Source organism: Dipodomys ordii, unplaced genomic scaffold, assembly GCF_000151885.1.
Source record: "Dipodomys ordii isolate 6190 unplaced genomic scaffold, Dord_2.0 Scaffold125, whole genome shotgun sequence".
Classification (NCBI taxonomy): domain Eukaryota; kingdom Metazoa; phylum Chordata; class Mammalia; order Rodentia; family Heteromyidae; genus Dipodomys; species Dipodomys ordii.
The window spans coordinates 3,038,541-3,066,315 of record NW_012267341.1 but is presented as its reverse complement, the minus strand read 5'-3'; the positions used below and the strand labels follow the sequence as shown (position 1 = coordinate 3,066,315).

Here is a 27,775-nt window from a genome sequence, read left to right as displayed (position 1 = left end):
CTGTTGGAGGCAGAAGTGGTTGCTGCTGCTTCTATCCCTCCCCTCCTTCCTTCCTTCCTTCCTTCCCTCCCTCCCTCCCTCCCTCCCTCCCTCCTCTCTTCCCTCCCTCCTCCCTCCTTCTCTCCCTCCTTCCCTCCCTCCCTTCCTTCCTCCCTTCCTTCTTTCCTTCCTTCCTTCCACTGAGTTTTGAACTTAAGGCCTCAAGCTTGCTTAGCCACTTGAACCACACTTTCAACTGGGCTTTTTTGCTGGTTATTATCCAGATGGAGTGTTAGAGCCTTTTTATCCGTGATCGTCAGATCTCTGCCTCCTGAGTTGTTAGGATCACAGGTGTGAGCCACTGGGGCCTGGCTCCTCTTTATTCCACTGCTCTCACTGTAGACCGGGGGCTGTGGATGCTTCAGGTGCTGTCCAGTCACCAGTGTATGACTGACTGCCCTTTCTGGCCTCACCCTCAGCCATGCCCACCATAAATCTCTTTGCATGTTTGTTTCTTGGGCTGACCTCATCTCAAGCATCTCCCTGGTGTCAGGTGCTTGGGACCCCTTCCTCACTCTTGGCGTGGCTTGGGGGACATTGGAATCCAGTGCCATCACTCTCTGATTGGTGCCATCCTGAACTGGCTGGCTGCCTTTGGTGCTTCTCTTTGCTTCTATGTGAAATGAGCTGACAGCAGGGCAGGTGGCTGGGAAAAGGGTGTAGCTGAGGACAGGAGGGCTGGGGTATTGGGTGCGGTGGGCAGGGCCTCCCTGGGAACAGGAGTTCGCATGTTTGAGTTGTCGTTGGAATCTTTTCCCAACACGCCTGTTAAGTCACCTCTGGTTGGGGAGGAGGGGACAAGAGGAAGATCCTTCAAGCCTGCCGCATCTTGGGAGTCCTGCATTATCTCCTGTCATGGACAGACAGGCCAATGGTGCTTTTTTTTCCTTATCCCCTGGCCTCCTGCTCCCTCCTTAGAAGGAAAAGATTGAATTAAAGGCGAAGCTGCTTTTGAGAGAGGAAATGCCATTGTAACACAATCCCAGGACCCATTTTGGGGTATGTTTGTCTAAAAAATGATCTCAAAAAGGCAGCCTTGCAGATGTTAGGAAAGTTTTAGTTTTTCAAAAAAAAATTTTTTTTTTTTAAGAAAAATAATTTCTAGCCCAAGTGAGGGGGAAAAGATCAAGAAGGAACCATCTGGTCTGATGGAGAGGAGAAAATGAGTTTGCTTGGTTTTCATTTACAGCAAAATATGCGGTGAGTTCGTCTGCTAACATTAATAGAGACGGGAAGTGGGAGACAACAGGCCTCCGGGCGGCTGCAAACACCCTGCCGGGTCTCCTCCGGGGCAGGGTGCATTATCACTTTGGAAAAGGGCAATTTCTAGAGATGTCAGATCACCAATCTCAGCTGCATTAGGGAAAATCTCTTTCTTAGAGCCCAGGGATCAACATGAGAAGGGCCCCTGTCTGCTCTGGGATGTGGGCTCATCTCTGAGCTGGGAGCCTCGCCTGTAGCCAACCCAGGCTCTGTCTCTGCTGTTTACTGCTTAGCAGGGAAGAAGGGAAACAGATGTGTTTGGCTTGAGATGAATGAGGTTCCCATCATGTTTTTGGCTTTTCCAGGGGTTCCTAATTGGTTGGGAGAAACTCTATAGAGAGGATAGATGGATTAGAAATGGGGACATAGTTTAAGTTTCGCACTGCCCAGAGCTTGCCTGGGTGACTTTGGGTAAAGCATAGATCTCTCTGGGGCTATTTGCCTTCTGCAAAACCCAGGCTGGAGAAGAGGGACCCTAAACAAAACCACACCAGGGTGGAGACAAATTGTCTTCACAGCTCAGTTCACAAGTTGGCATGGGGAATAGAATGTAATAAGCTGGAGAGCAGGCCAAGCTTAAGTTGGTTCATTCTCTGTCTCTGACATTCATTCTGGGTTTCAGAACTCTAAGACAGTAGAGAAAAGAAGCCAAGAGTTCAGGGACTAGTGCTGACCATCAGGAGTAGCAGGATGCAGCTGGAAGACCTGACTGGCACATCCTTTTCATCTCAAATGCCAGTGATGATTTATTAGTAGGGCCTGCCTTGAGCCCAGTGATGGGCAGATGTGCTGTTTATCCAGGTTCAGCAGGAAGGAGTGCCAAGATCAATTATTGATGCCTGGCATGGTTAGAGGAGGGTACACAGTGCTAGTGGGTGGATTTAAAATGACTGGAAAGTGCTGGGAAGTTACTAGGGATTTGGCTACCTGGGTGCTGTGTGACCTAAGGAGATGTTCAGATTTCAAAACAGTCTTGCTGGATCTCTTCCTTTCTCAGAAGGTCTGGTGGGTACTACAGAGTCCGACTGCTCTATTGTGTGCATGTGCAGGGGTGGTGTTAAAGAGATTGTTCAGATGATTTTGATATAATTTATTCTGGCAGAAAACATTAGGCACAGCCACTGACAGCCTGATTAGGCCTCCATTTGGTCCTCATTAGGAAGTGGGGTCCTGGAGTTTGCCCCACCGGACTGTTGACTTTGTGGGTCATCAGTGAATCCTCAAGAATTCTGGATAGTGACAAAAAAAAATGAGGTACATTGGCCAAAGGTGCATGGTGGCTCACAGGCCTCATCTAGCTGCCCAGGTGTTTTGTGTTTTTTTTTTTTTGTTGTTGTTGTTATTGTTCATTTGTTTGTTTTGGTTTGCCAATTGTAGGCTTTAACTCAGGGCCTAGGGGTTTTCCCCTGCTCAAGGCAGGTTATCCACCTATCACTTTGAGCCTTGGCTCCACTCCTGGCTTTTTGTTGGTTAATTAGAGATAAGAGTCTCACGGCCTTATCTGCCCAGACTGGCTTCAAATGACGGTCCTCAGATCTTAGCTTCCAGAGTAGCTAAGATTACAGGCCTGAGCTGCAAACACCTAGGCTTGCCCCGGTATCTTGTTTAGCACACACAATGTTTCCCACCTAACATCAACCAGGCACTGACTTGGTGGGAAGTGAAACTCAAGCCTGGCATCCGTGTGCAATTCCGCTCTTTGGTGTATACCCCAGCTGAAGTGCCCAGATGTGCTCCGCAAAAGGCACAGTGAGAATGTCCAGCTTAGTTATCTGCGGCAGGCAACAGCTGGGCCAACCCAGTGTCCATAGACAGCAGGACATAAAGAAGCTGTGGAGTTACGCAGGGGAGTGTGATGCGGCCATGAGAATGAGTGAATGCTGTGACTGCAGCCAGAGGTCTCTGGGCACCTGCATATGTGTCGAACATGAAGAGATGCCAGACATGGACAAGTGTGCACCACCTGATTCTCTGTATACAGAGTTGAAAGTCAGGAAAGTGAACCCACAGTGTGAATGTAGAAACAGTGATTCCTTGTGGGCAAGGAATGGGTGGGGGCGGGGGAGTCTGGAAGAGGTGGGGAGGTAGGAGGTGGGGAGTCCTGGGTGCCTACCAGTGTACTGCTGGTTTACTGCTGGTTGGATGAGTAGGTGTGGATTGTAGCCACATGTGCACCTGTGGCATTTCAGACCCAGGTGCTTTTTCTCTCTGTTGCACTTCACATGGAAGAGGCCTTTAAAGAAATACAGAAAGCACAGCTGAGTCAAATCAGTTGAGAAGGGAGAGATGCGCATGAGGTAGGGTGGGTTCTGTGTTTCCTGATTAATGGGAGGCTCTGCCAGTCTGGACCCATATGTGAGCGCAGTGGCTGCCCCCTTTCATGTGGAGCCTATCAAGGCTAGAGTTCCACTACTTGAGCCCATACCTCCAGTTTTGGCCTTTTTGCTGATTAATTGGAGGTAAGAATTTTGAGGATTTGTCTGTCAAGGCTGGCCTCAAACCACAGTCCTCAGATCTCAGCCTCCTGAGTAGGATTATAGGCAGGAGCCACTGATGCCTAGCTAGCTAGCTGCAGGGTGTTTGTTGGAGGATAACATAGGGATGAGGAACAGGCAAAGGGAGAGAGATTAGGGAAACAGGGAGAGACAGCAACCCCACACACCCTGTAGGAGTGGCACCCCTCTTCTTCTTGGAGACCCTGGGTAGTGAACACCCTCTCTTCTTTCCCAAGAAGCTGGGAAATCAAGATAATGGCACTGATAAAGGCAGAGTTCATGATGACCCCAGAGCAGACCCTGGAACAGAGTGGCAGTGGGGACAAGTAACCCCCATCCAGTTCCCCTTGGGGTGAGGGGGACCCAATCAGATGTAGGGCTGCTATAAAAGACAGACCCCGTGAGCCTGCAGGGAGCTACTGATTTCCAGGCCCCACTTCTCTCTAACACTGAGCAGTCTCAGCATATCTGTGGCATTTACACAGCATGCCTGTGGTGCTCAGCTGAGTTATACTTGCCCGTCTTCCCCAGGGTACCTGGGGGGCCCCTCCTGCTCGTTGTTGGGGAGACTATTGCCAGGAAGCAGCCATTAGACGTGGCCTTTGCTTTGCCACTGTTGGGGTGGGAGATAGAAAACCCATTGTCTGATCCCTGGCTGCATCCACCTCCTTGGTCCAGCCCTGGGTACCCAGGCCCAGGGGCACCCAAGGGCAGATCCTGGCTAGGGATGTCGAAGGTGAGCGGACCACGGTGCCCAGTAACCATGCAGGTGAGCTTCTGCTGTACCTTCTGTGGTACAGAAGCTTCTGGGGTGGCCCAACCCCCTGGCACCTTCCCTTCCCTTCCAGCCCACTGTGACCAGGAGCAGCCCTGCCTCTAGGAGATGGTCCTTCAGGACATAGCACTGTGGGGAGCCGTCAGGGGAGCAGGGAGATGTGGGGGCCCCATGACCTTCCCTCAGCCTCGGTAGCTTCATCTGGAAAATGGGTGCACAGGATTGCTGCTCCTGCTCCAGAACCCACGCTTGGACCACAAGCCAGAAAGCATTGTTGTTGCTCTTAGGACTGGGTTGGGGGAGGCGTGGTTGAGCTGAGGTAGAAAGGATGTGGTTGGAACAGCCTCCTTGCCTCAGAACAATCTGTTTTGATTTATTCTACTGTGGGAATTTGACAATGGCCCAAATGCTTTTCCTTCCTCCCTTGTCTTTCCCTCCCTTTCCCCTCCTTCCCTCCCTCCTTCCCCTCCCCCTCCTTCCCTGCCTCCCTCTCTCCCTACCCCTTTCCCAGAGCACTTGGATTTCTTCTCCCTCAGTCACTCATATCCCTCTTGCTTAGTTAATCTCCTCACTTCTTATTGAAGTGCAGATTCCTCCCCTGCCCCAATTCTGGTTCTCAATGGTACATCTACCACCCCCACACCCCCACCTATTCCCATGTACTGGGCCATGCTCTTACTTGACCTAACCTCCTTCCCTGTGTAGAGTTGTGAGGTTCTCTCCTTGTCCCTTTTAACCAACTGGCTCTCTGGCTGCTGTCCATCATTCAACCTCTCTGAGCCTTGGTTTCCTTGCTCTTGAGGGAGGCAGAGCTACTGATTTCCATTTGGAAAGATCACCACTTTTCTGTGTGGTGTCTCAGCGGAGCGGAGGTACGGCCCTTTGGGTATGTTCTGCTCTGAGACTTTGCCAGTGGGTGGATTTGATCTCATTAGGCAGGCTGTGTGCCAGCCTGGAATGGTGTTTGCTACTGAAGACACATCATTTCATCCCGTGCTGGACAAGAGACAATTTGAGGTGTGTGTGTGTGTGTGGGGGTGGGGGTCCAGGTAGTGACTTGTCTTGAGATGTGATCTCTCATGCCCATTCTTCTTCCTTTTGATGTCTCAGCTGGAGTCAGTGGGGAAACAGAGGCAGTGTTCATGTTTGCTGTGAAGGGGGTGGTGGTGGTGGTAATGGAAATTAAGACAGATCCTGGTTTCCTGCACAGATTGACAAATGCATCACTCCATTCTGGTGTATCCCTTCCTCCCTACAAAGTTCCAGGGATAAAGAAAATTGGATCTTATAAGAACTTTCTGCCTGTTGAATCCTTGCAAGTGCCTGACAGGATAAGTTGCAGGTATTATTGGCATCTTTGAGATGGTAAACGGAGGCGCAGCAGGACTGTGTCAGAGGTGTGTGTCAGAGGGGTATCTGGGTATAAATTTGGGCACACCATTCTTTTCTGTTGGTTTTCAGTACTGAGGATTAAACTCAGAACTTTGTACTTGCCAGACAGGCTCTCTACCACCTGACCCACACCTCCAGCCCTTTTTGCCGGTTTTCAAATAGGGCCTCATGCTTCTGTCTGGAGCAGCTTTGGACCTTAATCTTCCAGCTTTTGCCTCCTGGGTAATTGAGATTATACTTATGCCCTACCATGCTAGCCCCTGAAGTATTTTTTGTTTTATTTTGACTGTACTGGGATTGAGCTCAGGGCCTTGTGCTTGCCAGACAAGCACTTTACTACTTGAGCCACGCCCGTCTGCTGTCTCATTCTTGAGTGGAGCTGTTGACCAGTAAACTATGCAGCTCTGAGTGGCCCGCTGGGGCCGAGCTGAAGTAGTAAGACACTAAGTTTTGGTTCTGCTCTGCTACAAATTCATAGTGGTCCCTCCCCTTTTAAGACTGTCCTAAACCCTGTGTAAAATAGAGAAGGAGCAGCTGGAGCTCAAGAGCTCTTCCAGTGTCCTGTGGCTCTCCGGAAAAGACCCTGGAAAAGACACTCAACTTCTCTGAAGATCAGTGTCTCCTTTGGCAAAATGGAGAGAAACCCAGAACCTATTCCTTAAGGCAGCCATGGGACTGACGGAAGGAGGTGCTGTGTCTGGGGCCTTGTAAGTGCTTCTCCAGTGTCATCTGTCACTGTGGCTCCCTGCTTCATCTCAGAACCTTCCCTCCTTGAGGTGGTGGGCCTGCTGCCTGACCCAGATGGGACAGAAACTCAACCCCAGGACACACGGACATGGGTCCCTATGATGCCTCTGTAGAAAGCCCTCTGGCCATCAGAATGTCTTCAACATTCCTGGTGTAACTGTGTCTGGTGGTGTTTGATTTTACTTGTAGCCACAGAGTTGAAAGCCAGTCCCATATGGAATGTCCAGCTGAATTCACGCACAAAGAAGCTGTTTTGGGAGATACTTTAGCGTCCCTGAGGAGCTCCTGGGGAACCCTTTTTGAAAACCACTGGGCTGGCAGACAATGCCACTGAGATCCAGAAGGTGTTGTAACTCGCTTTGGAATCTGCGGGGATGGTCTTCACCAGCATGCTGTTCATTTGCCTTTCTTATCGTCACTGTTAATTAGTCACCTAGAGACACAGCTCTCAATGTTGACACTTACTTAGCAGCTGGCATTGCTGAATTACTTTCTCCTCTGTCTTCTTCATAGTCATAGATAAAGGCCTGATAAGTACAGTATTGGTAAAGCAAGGAAAATGAAACTTTTTATTTGGAAACATTATTATTATTATTATCATTATTACTTAGTAGTTGTACAAGAGTTTAAAATTCCGTTAGTCAGATTAAGAGTGCAGTGCTTCTTGGTCAGTGTCACCCTTTCCATTGTTCTCCCCCATTTTTTTCTGCTCATCTCTACCCTTAAGGTACATTATTCCATTTTTATGTAATGTACATTGAATCTAATGGCTGCTTTTGTTCACCCTCCCTCCATTCCTCCATTCTTCCTCGTCTTCTTCTTTTTCTTCGTCATCGTCGTCATCATCATCTCCTCCTCCTCCTCCTCCTCCTCCTTCTTTTTCTCCTTTTTTTTGGTCATGGGGCTTGAACTCTGGGCCTGGGCGTTGTCCCTCAGCTCTTCAGCTCAAGGCAAATGCTCTACCACTTGAGCCACAGCGCCACTTCTGGTTTTCTAGTGGTTTATGGGAGATAAGAATCTCACAGACTTTCCTGCCTGGGGTGGCTTTGAACTGTGATCCTCAGATCTCAGCCTCTTTAGTATCTAGGATTAAGGCTTGAGCCACCAATGCCAGGCTTCCTCTCTCCATTCTGGTGCCTCCCTGTTTGGGAACTTTTGAAACATGATATTTACCCAAATAATCCTGTCTGAATCTGCAGGTGTTTGGAGACCTTAGAATATATGTGTGTGTGTGTGTGTGTGTGCATATATATATATATATATATATATATATATATATATATATATATATATTTCACAAAATAAATAAACATTGTGACCAGAGTGAACCCATGATGCTGGAGAATTCTGTGTGAATGTAGCATCTCTCCCCATGTCTAATATCCATTCCCCCCTCCCCTGCAGACTCACCCCAGTTTAGTCTTGGGGATCAGGCTTCCTTCTCAAAAGCTTAATTTCTACCTGACGTTAGCCAGCAGTGATCCACTGAAGGGACAACTTTGTGAGAATCAGTAGATGAGGGGCTCTGGCCAGGACCCCATACCTGCCCCAGGTAAAACAATTCAGCAAACAGGTAATGTGCCTCGGAGAGACATATGGTCTTGGCCAAGGCCACATGGTGAGTTAGCAGCAGAGCTCCTGGTTTCTGGGCCTGGGCCATTTCCAAGGCACGGGGCCACTACTTGGCTGCAGGGGAGCAGTCCTTAACAGTCCAACTCCTAATCTCTCTTTCCCTCCCTCCTCCTTCCTGCTCTAGCTTCTATTTATTTTTTTGTGCTGGGACTGGGCCTTGAACTTAGGCCTTGCATTCTCACTTGGCACTTTGCTTTTTTCTTCTTCAAGGGTAGCCCTCAACCACTTGGGCCAAACCTCCTTTTCTGGCTTCTGGCTGGTTAATTGGAAATAAGAGTCTCATAGCCTTTTCTGTCCAGACTGGTTTCAACCATGATCCTCAGATCTCAGCTCCTCAAGTAGCTAGAATTGCAGGCATAAACTCCCCAGCTCATGTCCTTTGCTTTATGATGCAGGTATCAGCGGGCTCTTTAGTGTGGGCACAGAGAGGCAGTGTGAGCTATTCATCTGTGCAGCAGCGTGGTCTGAGCAGGTGGAAAGGTTCCTGGGACATTCACTGCTGGTCATCTATGGTGTGTCTTCTGTCTCTGTGGCAACAGTGGAGAAGACTGAGGTCTGCTTGCCATGATAGAGACACATGTGAATGCAATTCCAGGCTGCCTGGCTTCTGGCGTGCTCTGTGTTCTGGGAGTAGGTGGGGGATTCTGTCTTCTGTGAGCCTGACCCTGGCAGCCAGCATATGTGTTTATTCTTCCTTCTCCACTTGGGAGGCAGCAGGCATCTGGTAGGGTGGGTGAGAAGTAGGCTCCGGGGCTCCAAGTTCTCTGCTTGGAGGAATAATTGCCTGTGCTTGCTCCTATTTCCACATGTGAAGATTGGAGAGGGGAACTATGTATCTCACAGTGGGGAGAGAAGACCTAATGCAAGTATCCATCCTGTAAATGCTTAGAAAGTGTCTGATAGAGCCCAGTGGCTGTGGCTCACACCTGTAATCCTATCTACTCAGGAGGCTGAGATTTGAGGATGGCAGTTCAAAGCAAGAAAACTGAAATTGGTGCTGTAGCTCAAAGTGGTAGAGTACTAGCCTTGAGCAAAAAAGCTCGGGGATAGTGCCCTGGTCCTGAGTTCAAGTCCATGACCGACAAAAAAAAAAAAGCAGTAGCACACACCTGTAATCGCTGCTTCTTGGGAGGCAGAGATAGGAGGCACAATATACACGCGTGCACGCTTGCGCACGCGTGCGCGCGCACACACACACACTCATACTCTATAGGCAGCCTGGGCAAAACACCAGCAAAAAGTCTTCTGAAGAAGAACAAGCTGGGTATAGTGACAAATACCCATCAATCTATAGAGGGCAGAGATAGGAGGATAGGACCTGGGCGAAACGTTAGCAAGACTGTATCTCACAAACAAAAGGACTGGAGAAGTGGCTCAAGTAATAGAATGAGACAGGCATGAGGCCCAGAATTCAATTTCCAAAATGGCCAAAAGATACTTGCCTGGTGGGAGCAAGGAATTTATATCGGCTATTAGTTTGAAGAATCTTAGAGAAGAGTATGCTTTTCAATTTAGCAATAATATTTATAAGCCCTTCCCTTTTTCTGATTGTAAATGTCATAGATATGCCAACTTTGTAATGACATACATTCGCCTTTTTTTTCCTGTGTGTGTATATATGTGTGTGCGTGCATGCGCGTGTGTGTGCATGCACGTGTGCGTGTGAGCATGCAAAAGTACATGTGTTCCCTGTTGTTAAGTACAGTCTAAGAAAGGCCATTGTTTTGGTCTCTGCTTCTGCACCAGACCCCAACAGGGCCAATCAAAATGGAGTCACCAGTGCTAAGGTTATACATACCAGTCTGAACCCTTCGCTGTTTACTGATGAGATCTGGCTGTCTGGTGGGAGGGGTGGGTAGGAGGTGTCAGATGAGAGATGATACAGGCCACCTTTAGTTGGAGTGATAAGGAAGCCCCTCTGCTTTAATTCAGACAAGAAAAGTAACTTTAAAACACCCAACCTGCTTTTTGGTTCCTTGTTTCTGCTGCTTCAGCCTTTCCCGCCATGGCCACCCTACTTGGCCCCTGCTCAGCTCAGCAGGGCTCTTCTTCTTTACAGAGGGGTACTGTGCTGTTCATGCGCAGCTGGCAAGCCAGTGAGATCTTTGACTCAATTAGTTGGAATTTTATTTTTTTGACAATTGATCTGTATATGTATATGCATGTATATGCAATGCATACACATATTTGTGTGTGTATATATATATACACGCACGTATAAATATATTCGTATGTATAATTGGGCATATGTTGTCAGTATAAAATTGAGAAAAAATTAAAACCAGGACTCAATCATAAATCTAGAATGTATATGGATCCAAGACTGGTGTGATTCATTAGCAAAGGAGCCCCAGGAAGTTAGGGTGGATTCTGAGAACCCAAAGAAGTGGGAAGTACAGGACTTGGGCTTGAATGGGAAATGAGGTGGGTAAACTGGTTGGAAGCTGGTTAGTGCTGGTGTAGGCTGATTAAACCATCACCTTGGGGGTGGTCTTTTTTTTTTTTAAATGAGAAAAAACAATCTACAAGTTTATTTAACTTTATATAAAGTTCATTCCTCTAGATTCCACTCCACAGTCTATTTGATCCCTGGTGGGCTTGCTAAAAACACTATTCAAAGTTTACATTTCTCTCTCTGTCTCTCTGTCTGTCTGTCTGTCTCTCTCTCTCGGTCTCTCTGTGTCTCTCTGTCTCTCTCTCTCTCTCACACACACACACACATCTGTCTGTCTGTCTTCCAGTACTGGGCCTTGAACTTAAGGCCTCCAGATCTTGTTAAGGCTTCTTCCCTCCAAGCTGGCACTCTGCCACTTGAGCCATACCTCTACTTCTGATTTTTTGCTATTTAATAGGAGACAAGGGTCTCTTTCTTCTCTTTGTGTCTCTCTTTCTGCTGGCATCGGACCTTGAACTCAGGGCCTCCAAATCTTGTTAAGGCTTTTTCCTTCAAGGCTATCACTCTTATCACTTGAGGCACAACTCCACTTCTGGCTGTTTAATTGGAGATGAGTCTCTCTTTGTCTCTGTCTCTTTCTTTCCCTCTTTGTCTGCCTGGCTAGCTCTGAACCCAGCTTCTTGAGTAGCTAAGATTACAGTTGTGAGCCATCAGTGCTGGCTTGGATCCTTTTACTTTTTATTTTCTTTCTTTCTTTCCTTCCTTCTTTCTCTTTTTTTTCTTCCTTCCTTCCTTCCTTTCTTTCTTTCTTTCTTTCTTTCTTTCTTTCTTTCTTTCTTTCTTTCTTTCTTTCTTTCTTTCTTTCTTTCTTTCTTTCTTTCCTTTCTTTCTTTCTTTCTTTCTTTCTTTCTTTCTTTCTTTCTTTCTTTCTTTCTTTCTTTCTTTCTTTCTTTCTTTCTTTCTTTCTTTCTTTCTTCCTTTCTTTCTTTGTCAGTTGTGAGGCTTGAATTCTGGGCCTGGGCACTGTCCCTCAGCTCTTCAATTCAAGACAAGTGCTCTACTGCTTGAGCAACACCACCACTTCCAGTTTTCTGGTGGTTTATTGGAGATAAGAGTGTCACAGACTTTCACCAGTGTCATGAGCTGGCTTTGAACCGCAATCCTCAGATCTCAGCCTCCTGAGGAGCTAGGATTACAGGTGTGAGCCACCAGTGCCCAGCTTCGATCCTTTTTCTTAATTGTACCCTTTCTGATCTTACACTACAAAACACAGCGTGCCTTGCCACCTACACTTACTACTGTGGCCTATGAGTAAGGTTTGAGGAAGGACCCGGAGCTCCCCAGAGGGTGTGAGTAGCTCATGAACTGTGTTCCACTGATTTTTTTCCCCCCTCAATGCCGCCGGCTCTCCTGGAGTCCCTGGGTAATCACTTGGTGTAGTCATAACCATTGCAATTGTCAACTCCCCCATCTCCTGCCCCCCCCATTCCCCCAGCTAGACAGAGCTGCTGGAGCTTGGGGGTTTGTGGGTCTTTTGTCTCCCTAATTTTGAATGCGAGTATCCAGGGTAGCTCACTGCAAAGAAGCCACTGTGCTAGTGAACAGAATGAAGAGGCCTGGTCTGGTCACAGAGCCATGAGCCCTACTACATCTCAGGAGCTCTGCCTTGGTGTAAAGATGCCTCAGACTTCCGAAAAACAGGATGGGCATTTTCACCATGCCATCACTGAATCTTAGTGAGTTTGGAGGCTAGGCACACTCAGTCCAGAAAAATCCCTGTAGTCTCTTAGGACTCTTGATGGAGCCATCTGGGTTCCTAACTTTCTTAATCAGGGCCCTTGAAGGGCTAAAAAGTCCCTTGCTGTGTGGAGCTTGGTAAGGAGGAGTGAGACTGGAAGGATTAATCTCCAGCTATGAATTTTAAAAGCTGTCTGGCTGCTGGAGTTAGGGAAATCCCATCAAAATGCTAATGGATCTGTGGTTCACACCCTCCCTCTCTGCCCCCCCACCCCCAGCCCCTTCTCTGTATTAGAGTGTATGTGGGCTTCAGGGAAGAATTACAAAGAATTGGGGTGGTACCATTTGTGCAGATTCCACTGCCACCCAGTAGGTTATAAAGGCAGAATTAATAGCCCCAGCAGCGGAGGAAAGCTGTGGTTGGCCACAGCCTGAGCCCTTCACTCAGTTCCTAGGTTTAAGTTCTCAGCTTTCCATTTCCTTGCTGGGGGAGGGGAGGGGAGGGGTGGAGAGGGAGGGGGCAGTTGAAAACAAGCCTACTAACATCCTGTGGCTCTTTAAATCCTTCTCCCAGAGGCAGAATGCCTTAGGATATGGGTTGGCCTACATGGAGGACTGTGCTCTGAGCCAGGTCTTTGTTTCTGATCCTTGTGCCACAGCCTGGTGGTTCTGGTATTGGGGCTTGAACTCAAGGCCTGAGACCTATGCCGTAGTATTTTCCACTCAAGACTGGTACTCTACCACGAAGGCCACAGCTCTACTTTCAGCTTTTTTTTTGCTGGTTAATTGGAGATAAGAGTCTCACAGACTTTTCTGCCCAGGCTGGCTTTGAACTACAGTTCTCAAATCTCAGCCTCCTGAGTAGCTAAGGATTAGAACAAGCACGAGTCACCAGGACCCAGCTTGCCCTGTGATTCTAGACCCTAAGTATCTTGGCTCTCACAGCCCTGAGGTCAAAAATCCTCCCAAGTGTCTCCATGGGAAGGTGGATGTTGGTCAAGCTCTGCCTACCTCCCTAATTAGGCTGGGCCATGTGGTACCATGCTTTTCAAGGCATCGCCTGCAAAGTCCTGGGTTCTGGTTCTTCCTTGCTAGGCTCAGCCCCGTGGCTGTGGACACAGCCTGGCCTTCTTTCCTTTGCTAGGGCAGAGAACAGTGGCCTCTTGTTAGATGTGGTATGAAGCCCAAGGTCTTACATTGATTTCTTTAGGCAGATGGCATGGTGGGAAAGGGGTGAAACTTAGAACCCAGGGACAATGTAGAACTGCTCTAGAATCCACCTTCAGGTACAAATCCTTTAAGCTGCTGAGGTGTCCAGGTCCCTCTGGTCCCAGGTACCTGCCAGGTGCCAGGTGCGCCCAGGAAGAGTGAGCAAAAGCTGACTCTGTCAGAACATTTGTTTCTGTGATGCTTCCTCTGTGAACAGCTAGTCAATGGGTAATTTCATAGACAGGATAAATCGAATTAGTGCTCCCCTTGCTCGTGAGAGGAATCGGAATAGAGGTTTTGAGGATTTTCCTAGGCCTGGCCCTCCTTTGGGCACGAAGCCGCCCTTGGATAGGACAGAGCAGGGCAGAGGTGGTGTTCTGCTTGCTGATGGCACTATGTCTTGGGCATCAGGCTACATCAGGCTACTTTTGCTACTCAGCTTGGCCATGTATATGAGGCAGGTATGTATATTCAGGAGGGCACTGAGAGATCCTAGCTGGCGTGTGCCATCATCTGCAGAAAAGCCCCCGAGCAGATGGGAGAGGAGGGGAGAGGATTATGAACAACAGGTGCATCAAGAATAAACAGCTCCAGTGCAAATGTATGGGGTGGATACATCTCTTTCTTCCTTGGTCCTTCTACCCTCCCCAGGCCATCGAGAGCTAATGAGCTGTGATTGAGAGGCCTGTGCCCTCTGGGCACACCCTCAGGATTCCTGCTGGCAGTGCTCAATTACATGTGGGCTTGGCCCCTCTTGTCCCTGAGCACTAATTCACCCCCACTCTTTCTGAGCGTGCTGTGGCTCCCCAACTCAGCCTGCATGGAGACCCTGGGGCATAGTTAGGAGGCTGATTTAGGGATTCATTATGGGAATGGAGTGTGAAGTGGCTAAGAGGATGGGGGCCCTAGGAACCCCCTTCCCTCCCTCTCTCCCTCCCTCCCTCCCTCCCTCCCTCCCTCCCTCTCTTTCTCCCTCTCCCAGGGAGACAAGTGCAGGTGGAGAGGCACATTGAGGACTTGGTTGTGCTCAGCACTCAGGCAGCTTCATTAAGGGCTGACAGGAGGCTGGTGAGATGCAGAAAACAGCAGGAACCCGTCCAGAGCCTGCCTGAGCTCTGAGCCCTCCCCACCCCCACACCAGCCCCCTATGTAGTTAATTTCAAACGAAGCAAAACAAAGCCCAGGCTTTGCTCTGGAGCCATCTCAGGCAGAGCTTTTATCTGTCAACAGTCTTGCATCAGACTGGCAGGGGTCCAGCCTGGGTTCTGTGGGCTGGCCTGGCTGTGCCTGGAGGGAGAGCTCAAGGCTGAGCCATATCCAGACCTTATTCTGCATCTAGAACTTAGGTTTCTTCCCCTCGGCAGAAGATCAAGAGTTCTTGTGGTCTTAGGATGTATGGTATAGATGGAGGGTTGCTGGGCTGGGGAGTGTGCAGCCAGGGAAAGATGAAGATGGGGAGAGAGAGCTTAACCACCCTCCCCTCCCATTTGTCATTTCCTTGTTGCCTCTTCCAGGCAGCACTCCCAGCTTTCTTCCTCCTCTGGGGAGAGGAAAGCATCCAGAGACCAAGCCAGTGTTCTCCAACGTTATCTGGAAACCATGCTGGAACTACTGGAGAGCCCAGCTGTTCTGAATTAGGTATTGGCGTGTGAGCTGGGTGTAGCCACATCTGTTCTTCATGGAGAAATCTCAGGGAGGCCAGGGAGGCCCCGAGAGTGTGTAGCTTGGAACCACTGATCCTACCCTTACTCTTCTCCCCCACTTTTTTTTTTATTGTTGGTAAAATACACACATCACAAAATTTTTCACTTTGACCACTCTTGAGTTTACAGTTAAGTGGTGTTCATGTAGATGCATAATGTTATAAAACCATCATCACCGTCCATTGCCAGAAGTTGTCATATTTCCATTAAACTGTAACTTTTCAGCTAATGGTAAACATGGTTTACTCCATATTTCTTTAGATAGACTTTAATTGCTCTGCACTATTTTATAAAAGTAGAATCATAGTAGTTGTCTTTTCTTTCTTTCTTTTTTGGCAACTGGCTCATTTCACTTAACATCATGTCTTCGGGGTTCATCCATGTTTAAACGTGTCAGAATTTCCTTCCTTTTGAAGGCTGAATAATATTCCACTGTATGGATCTACTACATTCTGCTTATCTAGACATGTCTCAGTGGACATTCTCATTGCTTCTGTATTTTCCCGCTATGGAAGATGTGACTGTGAATCTAGTAGCCAAATACTGCTTTCTGTTCTGTGTCTACGCTCAGACATGGAATTGCGAGATCAGGCAGTCCATTTATTTTTTAGCTCTTTTTATATTCCCACAAGCAGTGGCCCAGGAGTTCTCATCCTTACTCTCTTCTTTTCTGCTTGTTGATAGTAGCTATTGGGATGGTATTGAGGTGGTAGCAGATGCCCTACCAACAAGCCATTCCTTAGTGCTGTTGCTTTTTTTTTGTTGCATTTTAAGAGTTCTGGATATAAATCCATTATTGGGTATATAATTGACATTTTTTTCTTTGGTTTCTGGAAATCAGAGCCTTGTGCTCTCCCTCAGCCTGCTCACTCATGCCTGCTATTCTACTACTTGCCTTCAGTCTGACAGTTTGCTGGTTAATTGGAGAATGGAGTCTTGCAGACTTTTCTGCTCTGGCTAGCTTTGAATTGTGATCCTGCAGTTCTCAGTGTCTTGAGTAATAAAATCCCTAGCATGTTTAGCATAGATTTTTCTATTGGCTAGTTCTGCCTTTCCACCATTCTTTTTAACTCCATGTGTCCCCCATCTGTCCATCTATCCATCCATCCATCCATCAAAACCCATCCATCTATTCCCATGCATCACTCACCCATTTACCTGTTCAATTCATTAATCACTCATCCATATGCTACCCATTTATATCTCATCCATCCATTAATCATCCATCCATATTTCATCTATCCATTCATCTATCCACCCATCGTCCATAATCATCTATCCATCATTCATCATCATTCATCTATCCATTCATCCATCCACCCATCATCCATCCATCATTCAGCATCACCCATTCATCCATCCATTTATCCAGCCAGCCATTCATCCATTCATCAATGCCAAGGAACACACTGGAAGAGAAGACACAGTGCTTAGAGTGGGGAGGAAAGTTGGAGGGTACAGAGGCAGCAGGCTGGGAGAGTAATGGGGATCTCTGTGCAAAGCAGACAAATAGTAATGGAGCTGATGCCAGGTAGGTCGGGGCAGGAACTATGCCATAGTCAGGAAGGACTTGGGAGAATGGCCTGGAAGAGAAATAGTAGCTGGGAAAATACAGAAGGATTTTAGATGTGGGTGTTGGTTTCCCATGTATGCCTATGATATATGTGTACACTATTCTGTATGTGTGCTATTTTGTATGTGTGTGTGTATATATGTGTGTGTGTGTGTGTGTATGTATGTATGTATCCTGGGGCTTGAACTCAGGGCCTAGGCACCATCTCTGAGCTTTTTTTGCTCAAGGCTAGTGCTCTACCACTTGAGCCACAGTTCTTTCAGCTTTTTTGGTGGTTAATTGGAGATATGAGTCACACAGATTTTCCTGCCTGTGCTGGCTTCCAATTGCAATGTTCAGATCTCTGCCTCATGAGTAGCTGGGATTGCAGATACGAGCCACTGGTGCCTAGCTGTATTTTAAGTAAAAAGTTAAAAATGGAGTTGGAGACTTTGGAGTCAACATTGAAGTGTCTTATCTAGGCTTCAGCCAGGACATTCAGTGACTATTAGCATTTTTCTTTAAAATTGAACCCAGTCTTCAGTTTAGAAGAAACAAGAGGAGGAGAAGGATTGAACTTTTGGGCCAGACCGTATACAATGGGCAAACTTGGCCAATTCTTCATATCTATAATCATTCGTTTATTCACTCAGTGGTACTGGGATTGAACTTAAGGGTTCACATTTGCTAGGTAGGTACTCTACTACTTGAATCATACCTTACCCTGTTTTTTGCTTTTAGTTTGTCTTTAGACATGGTCTTGTCTTTTTGTATAGGCTGGCCTTGGACTTTGATCTCCATGTGCTCCGCCATCTGCCTCCCAAGTAGTTGGGATTACAGACATGAGCCACAACCACTAGCTTCACCACCCATTTATTAAATGCTTAGTGTATTCTATGGATTTTTAAGGGACCATTTTATTTATTTACATTTTAATATCTTAGAAACCTGTCTTGCAACATCTACAGACTTGTGTCATCATTAATTAACTTAATTGGCAGCATTAGGTATACTAAAAATTATAGTGATTGTAATCTACAGAGACTCATATTTAAGAGTTCCCTTCTGAGTGCCAGGCCTCTGCTACCTCTGTTTCTCGGTGTGCATGTTTCTCAGTGAATTTCCTGTCAGCCGCCGCTGCGTTACTAGTAGGTTTGCTTGCTTAAGTTGGCTTGTGAAGCCATAAAAGCTGGATTAAGCAGTTTCAGCCCATACCACTCCCAATCCTTCAGAAGGGTTGGGGGTCAGGGGTAGGCACTGAGGTAGGAAGCTGTGACAGTCTGGCTCTTGTTTTTCCTTCCCAAAGCCAAAGATGACCACCATCCATGGCCTGGCCACCATCTTCCTGCACTGTATCCTGGGATTCTTCTGTGCCTCAGAGGAGCTGGGGTGGGGGTCCCAGGAAGAGGAAAACATTTGCAGCACAGATTTCCCTCTCTTCATGCACATTGGCTTACATGGGAATTGGGATTAGTGCTGGAGTTTGCCTCTCTGGCAGACTTGGTAATAAACTAATCTCCTTTCCAGCACTCACTCACAGAGATAGCTTAAGGCCCAGGAGCACCAGACCTGGAAAGTCATTTTGTTGGTGACCGGCCCTTGTCCATACCTGCCTTGAAGCCCACTGCTCCTTCCCAGCATGGCTGAGTCCTTTAATTTTATTAATGTGTGACATTCACCCAGGCTGCGCTGCTGACAGACGTGCTTGACATGAATACATGTTCCATGTGGTCCCTGGAGCTCATAAAAGCTCATTATCAGTAAATGCAGTGCGTGGCGCAGGGAGACCCAAGTTCTTCAGAGGTGCCCTGGGCAGTGGACAGTAGACCTCAATGGACCTTGCTCTGTGTCAGCCAAATAACATATTCCTCCCCTACCCCCCACCCCTTTGTCTGGGGTTTGGGTGTTCTAGGCCACTAGGATGTGATCAGAAAAGCCTTTCTGTAGGCCGAACCCTGGGTTCAAATTTACAATAAAGACAAAAGGCTTTTGTCTGCCCTGTACTTTATTGTGCATGCATTCAAATAGAGACTGCAAGGAAACTTGAGTCTTGAGGGTATCAGAATCAAGAAAGGGCAGAAAGCCCTCTATTCAAGAGTGAAGCCTGGGAAGGGCGCCCAAGTCTCCTTCACACACCCCCACCCCCTTACAACTAAGGTTCTTTAAATATTAGGCAGGAAGAGTAAAGTCTGGGGGGAGCAGATGGAAGTGGGGTGAGGCGGAGGCAGGGTGGGTAAGCAATATTATTTTGACTGAGGAGTTTCAAGGTCTCAGTGGCCTCTATGTTCATCGGGGCGTCAGCATCAGATGTAGTATTGGTCTCAGGCTCTCTTCCAAGACTTCTGGTACATGTCTTCAGGGGTAAGGGGAGGGGAGATGATACAGCAGGGTCAGCAGCAAGGGCAGTTCTAAAATATGTCTGTCAGGGGGACGGTGGGTATTTTCAGTTTAAGTCATTTTTCATCAGAGACTGTGCCAATGTGGTCTGGAGCTCATGGCCACAAAGCTACTATAGTCCAACTGGCCCTGGTAGGGAAATAAACATAGGTCCCATGGTTTCCCTTATTTGCAATAACTAGTATATGTCTAGGTCAAGCAGAAAAGGTCCTAGAAAAGGTCAAAAACTATGTATATTGACCATAATAAGATGATGTTAAGCAAAATGAACCCCAAGACAGGGACACAAGTGTTTTTTTTTCTTTCTTGCTATTGTTTTTAACGTACTTATAATGGACTATGTGATTTTTATTTTTTGTTTCTTTGGTATGTTCCTCCCCGAAGGCATAACCCCTGTTTTTACTGTATTTGATTCCAGTGCCCTGTATCTTGTATATACACTTTTCTAATTGGGGAAGGGGAAGGGAAAAAACAAAATGCTTAAATAGGGTACAGGTTGACCCATTGTAACAAAGAGATGACACTATGTTGAGAACGAACTTTACAATTTTGGCAGGGGGAGGGGGAGGGAAGGGAAGGGATGTGTTACCCTGAGATACTATGTGGCTGTCAAAAAGGCTCAGGAAGCTGAAGGGGTGCTCATGCTCAGAGGAGATGTGATGGCACAGACTGGTATGTCTAATGAGATGCTAGGTTCCTTGCTGCACGTGTACCACATGTGCACATACATATGACTAGAAACACAGATCTGCATGGATTATTCATGTTGGTTCTTTCCCCTACCCCTGTGGTCCCGTCTGTTTTTCCCTTCCTCTCTCCTTCCCTTCCTCATTTCTTACCCAATCACTGCAAAGAGATGCCTGTCTCTTAATCACCTGCCACATCAGACAGCAGCTTCAAATGGTGGCTTGCTTGTTTTCCCCCCAGTTGTAGGACTTGAACTCAGGGATTTGCCCTCTCCCTTAGCTTTCTCTATCAAGGCTGATCCTCTACCACTTGAGCTATACCTCCACTTCCAGCTTTTTGGTGGTTCACTGGAGAAAAGAGTTTCACAGACTTTCCTGCTGAAGCTGGCTTTGAACTCATACCCTCAGATCTCAGCCTTCTGAGTAGCTAGGATTATAGGCGTGAACCTCTGGCACCTGGTTTGTATTTGTTTTTGCACATCTCTTTCTAATTCATCTACTTTCTCATCATTGGTTCCTGCATTTGCTCAACAACTGTTTTCTGTATGTGCCCAACAGGGTCCTTTGCACGTAGTATGTGCACAGAGAGAGGTACAAAATCATTTATCTGTGCTGTGACAATCCAGAACCTGAGACTAGCCTACGCCTTGGCTGATAGGTATGGTGTCTGGACACAGTGAACTTGACCCTTCTCTCCTGTGGCCTGACAGAGGAGATGGGCCAGAGGGCCTGGACTTGTAGCCACAGCCTGGGGCTGAGCTGCTTCTCCTACCTAAGTCCTCTTCTATTACTTATCTTTTCCTGCACAAGTCTGAGAATTACTGGTCTGCTCAAAGAGCTTGTATTCATTAGGTGATGATTAATTCTCTTTCCTGTTTTCACAATTGCTCAGAAAGCCTTTTTTTTTTCCAGCCTGAGGAAACCTAAGTTCTGCACTAAGTTGCTAATATTTTAGTTTGAAGCAAAATCCTGCACTGCGCAGGTTCCCATTTTCAGTGGTCGGTGTAATTGCGTGGACACTGGGCTGACTGTGGGCTGGGAAAATACCCCCAGTCCACAGGACCTGGGGACACTGTCAGGTGGGAGAGGGAAACTCAGGGGTAGGGACCACATCCAAGCAGATGTGGCCTCAGAAGCCACATCCCCACAAACCTTTGCCATCTCTTTTCTATTTCTAGAGTTTGTCCTGAAGCCACTAGCTCAAGACCTCAGAGGACCCGCGGCACCGTGAACCAAAAAGGACAGAGGCCAGCTGAAAGGTATGGTTAGCAGCATAGAGGGGCGTCTTAGTGTAGAGGATCCAAGTTCTCTCCTCTCCAGGCCCTCTGAGCCTTACCTTCTGAGGGAGAGACCCTTCAGGTTTATCCCATTAGGTCCTGTAAACTGCCCTCTGAGCATAGCTCTCCGCTCACCTCTGTTTTATAGAAGAAAAGTCTGGGCCTCAGAAAAGGTCAAGAGTAATATAACTGGGATTTGAAGCCTGAACCACCCCCTACAGTTCTTGTGTCTTTTGGTAAAAATTGTTCAAAAATATCTTGGAAAAAAAAGCTGAAGGCTAAAGTGGATAGATCAGTTACACTGTCTATATGAAAGTATTTCCTAAGAAAAATGGTTTGTTTCTTCTTTATCCTGTGCCTTCCCCTATTGGGTTTTTCATAAAAATCCTTTGGGGACTTGGTTTTGTCATCTCTCCCTTTTGGAGAGAGGCTCTGGTAGTCTGGGGTTATTTTGGCCGCAGTTCAAAGCAACACTGGGCTGAGACTGCAGTGGGCAGTGGCTGGCGTGGCGGCCAGACATCGGCAGCGCCCACGTCGCGTGGCCCCTTCTCTGCCAGCTGTCCGGCGGGAACTTAGAAACCTAGCAGCAGTGGCTGGTCCCCACAGGAAGTGGATGCCTTTTCACAGAGCCTGGCTCCCACCTGGCCTCCTGAGTAGGGACAGACTAAAGCAGAAGGGGAGAGCACAGCCACCCGGCCTCCCCACTGCTGTGTTCCTGGGAAGTTTCTAAGGACACCAGGAAAGCAGAAAGCAGCTGTGGCTGCTGTCCTCAGCCACCTACAGGAGGGACCCTGCAGCCTGACAGCCGTTCCTTCTTGTCCTCTTGGAAACACACAAATGTTAGCTCTGGGGGGTACTGGAACCCCAGCTCTGCCCTGGAACAGCCATTTTTCTCAGGGTGAGCAATTTCATTCTAGCAGAGGTTTTTTTTTTTTTTTTTCCTTTTGTCTGGTCATGGGGCTTGAACTCAAAGCCTGGACATTATCCCTGAGCTTCTGCTCAAGACTAGCACTCTGCTACTTTGAGACACAGCACCACTTCCAGTTGTCTGGTGGTTAATTGGACACAGGAGGCTCATAGACTTTCCTGCCCAGACTGGCTTCAAACCATGATCCTCAGATCTCAGCCTCCTGAGTAGCTAGGATTACAGATGTGAGCCACCAGCGCCCGGCACACTCCAGTGGTTTTGTCATCTACAAGATGAACAAATTGCCTCTGTCTTACTGGGCCTAGTGTGACACATACTCCCTGTGTGGCCCCACTCAGTTGTCTCTGCCACCCTGTGATTGTGACACTATTGTCAGGTGATTGGGAGTGGGAGTGGCTGCTTTGAATCATGGCAGCCTCTTTGGAGGAGTGTGGCCTCCTAGAATGACCTTCCTGAAGAGGCTGGGCTCTGCAGATATGAAAAGTAGGTGTTTGTAATGAAACAGCAAGGTTGCCCTGGAGACACATATCTCTTCCTGTACATTGTCTAAAAATGGCTGACAGAGGGGCCTGGCTTGTGTCAGCTCCCTGTTCTGACATCCTGTGGGGCTCAGGGCCATCTCGGTCTGAGCAGTCTTTCCTGGCTGACAGTTTATCTCCACCACCTTTGCTGGGCCTATTCAGCAGATCCAATCCACACCTGGAGGTGGGCCTGGTAAGTTGCGTAGGGGGACCGGCACCTGACAATCAGAGATGGTGGAAATGGCTCTGGGCTTCATGTCAAAGAAGCAATGAGTGGCGAGTCCCAGCCCAGGTGCACTCTGGCACCCCTCTGCACCTCAAGCGACCCCTCTGCGTCCACATTGGCATCCCACATTGCTCATGGTGTAACTCATCTGGAATTCTTCACTTAACCTTGTATGAGCAGAAGAGCTGAGGCAGAAAGAGACATGTGAAGCTAGGTGTGATGGTGCATGCCTGAAAGGAAGGAAGGAAGGGAAGGAAGGAGAGAGAGAGAGAGAGTGCGTGAGAGAGGGCGTGAGAGAGGGCGTACCAGTGCATGAAAGCACATGCTCTGTGCATTTCTATCTCACCAGATAGCCTCTGTAGAGGCTCTCTAAGTCATTTCTGTGAGTGCCTTGAACTCTGAGCAGAAGGCCGTGACAAGAGAGGATCGGTAATGGAGGTCCAGCTGATACAGCAGAGCCCAATCCTCACCTCCAATTTATCCATTTTATTGGTCTTGTTTATGTTTTTTTGGTGCCCTAAGAATTTGTTGTTGAATCCAAGGTCTTGGTGATTTGCTCATGTATTCTTCTAGAAGTTTGTAGTTTTGGCCCTTATATTTAGGTCATTGTTCCCTTTTGAGGTAATCGTTTGTATATGGTGTGAGGTAGGGATCCAACCTCATTTTATTTTCCAGTCCGCAGTCTCTAAAATGAGAGCTCTAGCTGTGTTCTGATACTCACCAAGGATGGGATGTCAACTCTCTCGGCAAACCAGGGCCTTCTGTCCATGCAGTCAGAGACAGTGTTGAGTTATAGTGATCCCTCATCCCAGAATTAAGCTGTGGTAAACATCTGTGATTGGTCAGGGTTTTTTTTTTTTTTAATATGGACCTAAATGTTCTTATCTGGATAAAGAGCAGGAAGCATGGCTGCTGGCAGATGGTAAGAATATGTTTAGTTGTGTGAGAAACTGTCAAAGAGGTTGTATCATTTTCCATGCCCATCAGCAATGCGTGTGTGTAGGGGGGAGGGAGAAAAAGGGGGAAAGAGGAAGAGAGAGGGAGGGAGGGAGAGAGTGTTCTTGTACCCTTTCCTCGCCTGAATTTGGTGATGACAGTGTTTTGAATTTTGGCCATTCTGTTAAGTGAACAGTGATACTTTATTTCCATTTAAATTCCCTAATGACATGGTGTTGGGCATCTTTTGTGGACTTAATTGACATCTGTAGATCTTCTTTGGTGAAGTGAATATTCAGGACTTTTGCTAGTGTGTGTGTGTGTGTGTGTGTGAATGTGTGTGTGTGTGTGAATGTGTGTGTGAATGTGTGTGTATACATGTGTACCTGTGTGCTCTGGAGCTTGAACTCAGGGCCTGGACACTGTCCCTGAGCATTTGTGTTCAAGGCTAGCACTTGATTCACAGCTCTACTTCTGCCTCTTTGGGGGTGGTTAATTGGAGATAAGAGTCTCATGGACTTTCCTGCCCTGCTGGCTTCAGACTATAATCCTCAGTCTCAGCCTCCCCAATTGCTAGGATTATAGGCATGAGCCACCAGCTCCCTGTTTGCCAACAATTTAAAAAATTTCAAATTTTATTTGCTTCCTGCAGTATGTAAGAAAGCAATTTTTGCCAGATGATCATAGTTGAAGCCAGCCCAGCCAGGAAAGTTAATGAGACTCTTATCTCCAATTACCCAATAAAAAGTCAGAGTGGAGGTATGACTCATGTAGTAGAGCAAAAGCTGTGGGTGAAAAAGCCATGTGAGATGGGGTTGGAGCGGTGGCTTTGTGATAGAGTACTTGTCTAGCAGGTGTGAGGTTTTGAGTTCAAGCCCTAGCACTGGCACATGCGTGCGCGCACACACACACACACACACACACACACACACACACACACACACACAAGGAAAGAAAGAAGGAAGGAAGGAAGGAAGGAAGGAAGGAAGGAAGGAAGGAAGGAAGGAATTGGCATGACAAGCCATACTTAGGTGTATCAGTCAAGAGTCTCAGAGAAACAGAGCCAAGAACCAATGGGGTGTATGTGTGCACATGTGTGTGTGTGTGTATGTATGTATGTGTATGTGTTGTTGTAAGGAAGTGACTCTTGTGCTATGGAGGCTGAGAAGTCTCAAGTCCTGCAGCTGGCATGCTAGAGACCCTGGAGAGCCAATGGCACAGCCTCCACTCTGAGGACAGGAGAGAGCCAGTGTCTCATCTCATGAAATCAGGCTGGTGACTAGATCACCCAGTGTTGTGGTCCAATTTGTACTGCTACAACAAGACACTGAGGATTGGACAATTGAAAGCAGAATTCCTCCTCCCCCCAGTCTAGATGCTGGTAAGTTTAAGGTTTTGATGCCAGATTTAGGTTTGGTATCTGGTGATAAGAGCTTCAGTACCTGGAGGGAGGACCCCTGACTTCTCAGGTGGCAGGACCCAGAAGGACCAGGGACAGAGACTACTCTTTAAAGAGGGCCTTCATCCTATTGCCCAGACAGGATCACGCATAGCCTGTCATCTCTTCAAGGACCCACCTGTCCCATGGCTGTTATATTTCAGCTCTTAGGATCTTGAGGGTACACGCTCAAACCAGAGCACTTAGGTTTTGCCTTCTGTTCAGTTCCTTCATGGGTTGGGTGAGGTTGTCCACACTGGGGAAAGCTGTCTGCTTTCCTCAATTTACCCATTTTCACACTGATCTCATCTAGAACCATCGTCATGAACCATGCAGAATGTTATCTGACCCAATGCTGGGCACCCCATAGCCCAGTCAAGTGGACATCAAAAATTAACTATCACTCTAAATTTCACATGAAACGAAAGGTAATTTTTTGTATCTCCCTCGGTACACCAAGGTTATTCTCAACAGTGGTGATACAATAAAATCCCATACAGTAACAGTCAAAACAGAAATAGTGAAGCTTTTGCTGAACTTTCCATCTACAGTCATGGCAATAAAGAAACAAGCATTCCAACACACACACACACACACACACACACACACACACACACACGGAAGATGGCAGTATTCCAGTTTCTGTCCTTGTCCCTCCACTCACTTTGTTGTCATTTATTTTAACTCTATTCTTTCAAGGGGTGTCTAGAAGTGGGAGGAGCTACATTTGGAGAGAATTCCAGTGACTCTGGATGCTTTCGCTAAATGAGCGTGTATCCTCACATCCACAGGTGCCAGGATTGTTGGAATTTGTGGGTTCTCCCAGCTCACCATCCTGCAAACACAATTCTTTTTAACAGCTCTGTAGCACAGCCTGATTGTTGTTATATACATACATTATATACATACAAGCTATCAAAACCTGCCCAAACTCGCCAAGGATGGCCATAATCGCTTACGATGGAGGCAAAGACATCTTTTTTTTTCAAAGAAGCATTTAGATGGTTTTAGGTTTACTTTAAAATTCCTTACCAACAAGTCACCCCTTAGTTGCTGGTTTTTGCCTTGTCCTTGGCCAGCTAATAGGAAGAGTGTCCAGGAGGTCTAAATGCTAGAGGATGGGGGAAGGAATGAGGTCAGGAGGCAGAAGAGACCCCATGTCTGAGTGCTGCCTTATGACTAGTAGTTTCTAGGTGTGGTGGATAGAGTGAGGCAGAGCCCCCCCCCCATTCCCGGCTTCACAGGGATGGTCTCCTTAGTTGGTGCCCATTTGGCTAATTCCTGAGAGCCACTGGTGTTCTGAGCAGCAGCATCTATGATGTTGATGGCACTAGAAACAGTTTTCTGTGAAGCTGCCCCTCCCCAGGGAGTTGCCCCCCCACCCCAGGAGACCCTTGCCCTTCCTCCCCTCCCTTTCTCTCATCCCTTTCCCTTTCAGCTCTGCTTTCTGTGGAAGCAGCTGTTCTAATTAAAAATCTCATAAATACCAGGAGATAAGGATCCAGGGGTTTTGGTTTTTATTTCTGCCAAGACTCCCCAGAGAGCCCTTTCAGTAGGAAAGGGCCCTTTGGAGCTGAGATTTTCTTTCCTTTTTTTTCCCCCCTCCCAGACTTCAAAGACAAAGCTTCTTAAAAACACAACATCTGTTAAACTGAACTTGAACCAGGAGGCAGGCAGGTCCCACTGGAGGAAGGGATGGAGGACAAGGGACAGTTCTGCTTGTTGTCTGGGGGGGGGGAGGGGGGGAGTAAGCTCCCCAAGCTGGTCCTGTCCAGCCTGCAGTGTCCAGGCTGGGCAGTGGCTCTCATCAAAGCAGATGTGGTCCAGAAAGACATCAAGTCAGAGGGTGGACTTTGGGCTGTCTGCTGTCCAAATAGCATCCAGACCCATCTCCCCTAAGCCAGTATGCCCAAACACAGCAAGAGGACCGGGACCACAGGGTTAGCCACTCCTGCTGGGGAGCGCTCCATGGTCCTTGGAGTTCCTTTGCAGCTGGGAATTTGCCAGACTTCCTTGGTATTGTTACTGACAGAGTCCCCTTCATCTTCCCTCTTTGTCCCTCTCCTCCATCTCTGTGCCCAGTCATCCCCGGAGCTCCCCCTGGCATAGAAATAAAAGATCTCAAGTCCCCACCTCAAAGCGCTCACAGTGTGGCCCAGCCACTAGGTCACTTTCAAAGGACAGCACTTTGGTGTGTGACTGTGAAAGCAATAAAGCAACAATTTTTAGAGCCTGGAAAATGGTGGCAAAGATCACCCTGGTCTCCTCTCAGAAAGAGAGGCCTCTTCTTGTTCATTATTCAAAGCTAGGCCAGGCAGCAAAGTCCATGAGACTCTTCTTTCTTTTCTTTTCTTTTCTTTTCTTCTCTTCTCTTCTCTTCTCTTCTCTTCTCTTTCCCTCCCTCCCTCCCTCCCTCCCTCCCTCCCT

At 47.6% G+C, this 27,775-nt stretch overlaps 1 protein-coding gene across 1 annotated transcript in view; it reads left to right on the top strand.

Moving 5' to 3' along the window:
* The window catches only part of Tspan18 (tetraspanin 18), a 131,455-nt gene that overhangs the window by 3,130 nt on the left and 100,550 nt on the right, over positions 1 to 27,775 (top strand). The window contains exon 2 of the mRNA XM_013029976.1: positions 21,201 to 21,281. The gene's annotated coding sequence lies outside the window, so the exon portion shown is untranslated. The remainder of the gene's footprint in view (positions 1 to 21,200; positions 21,282 to 27,775) is intronic.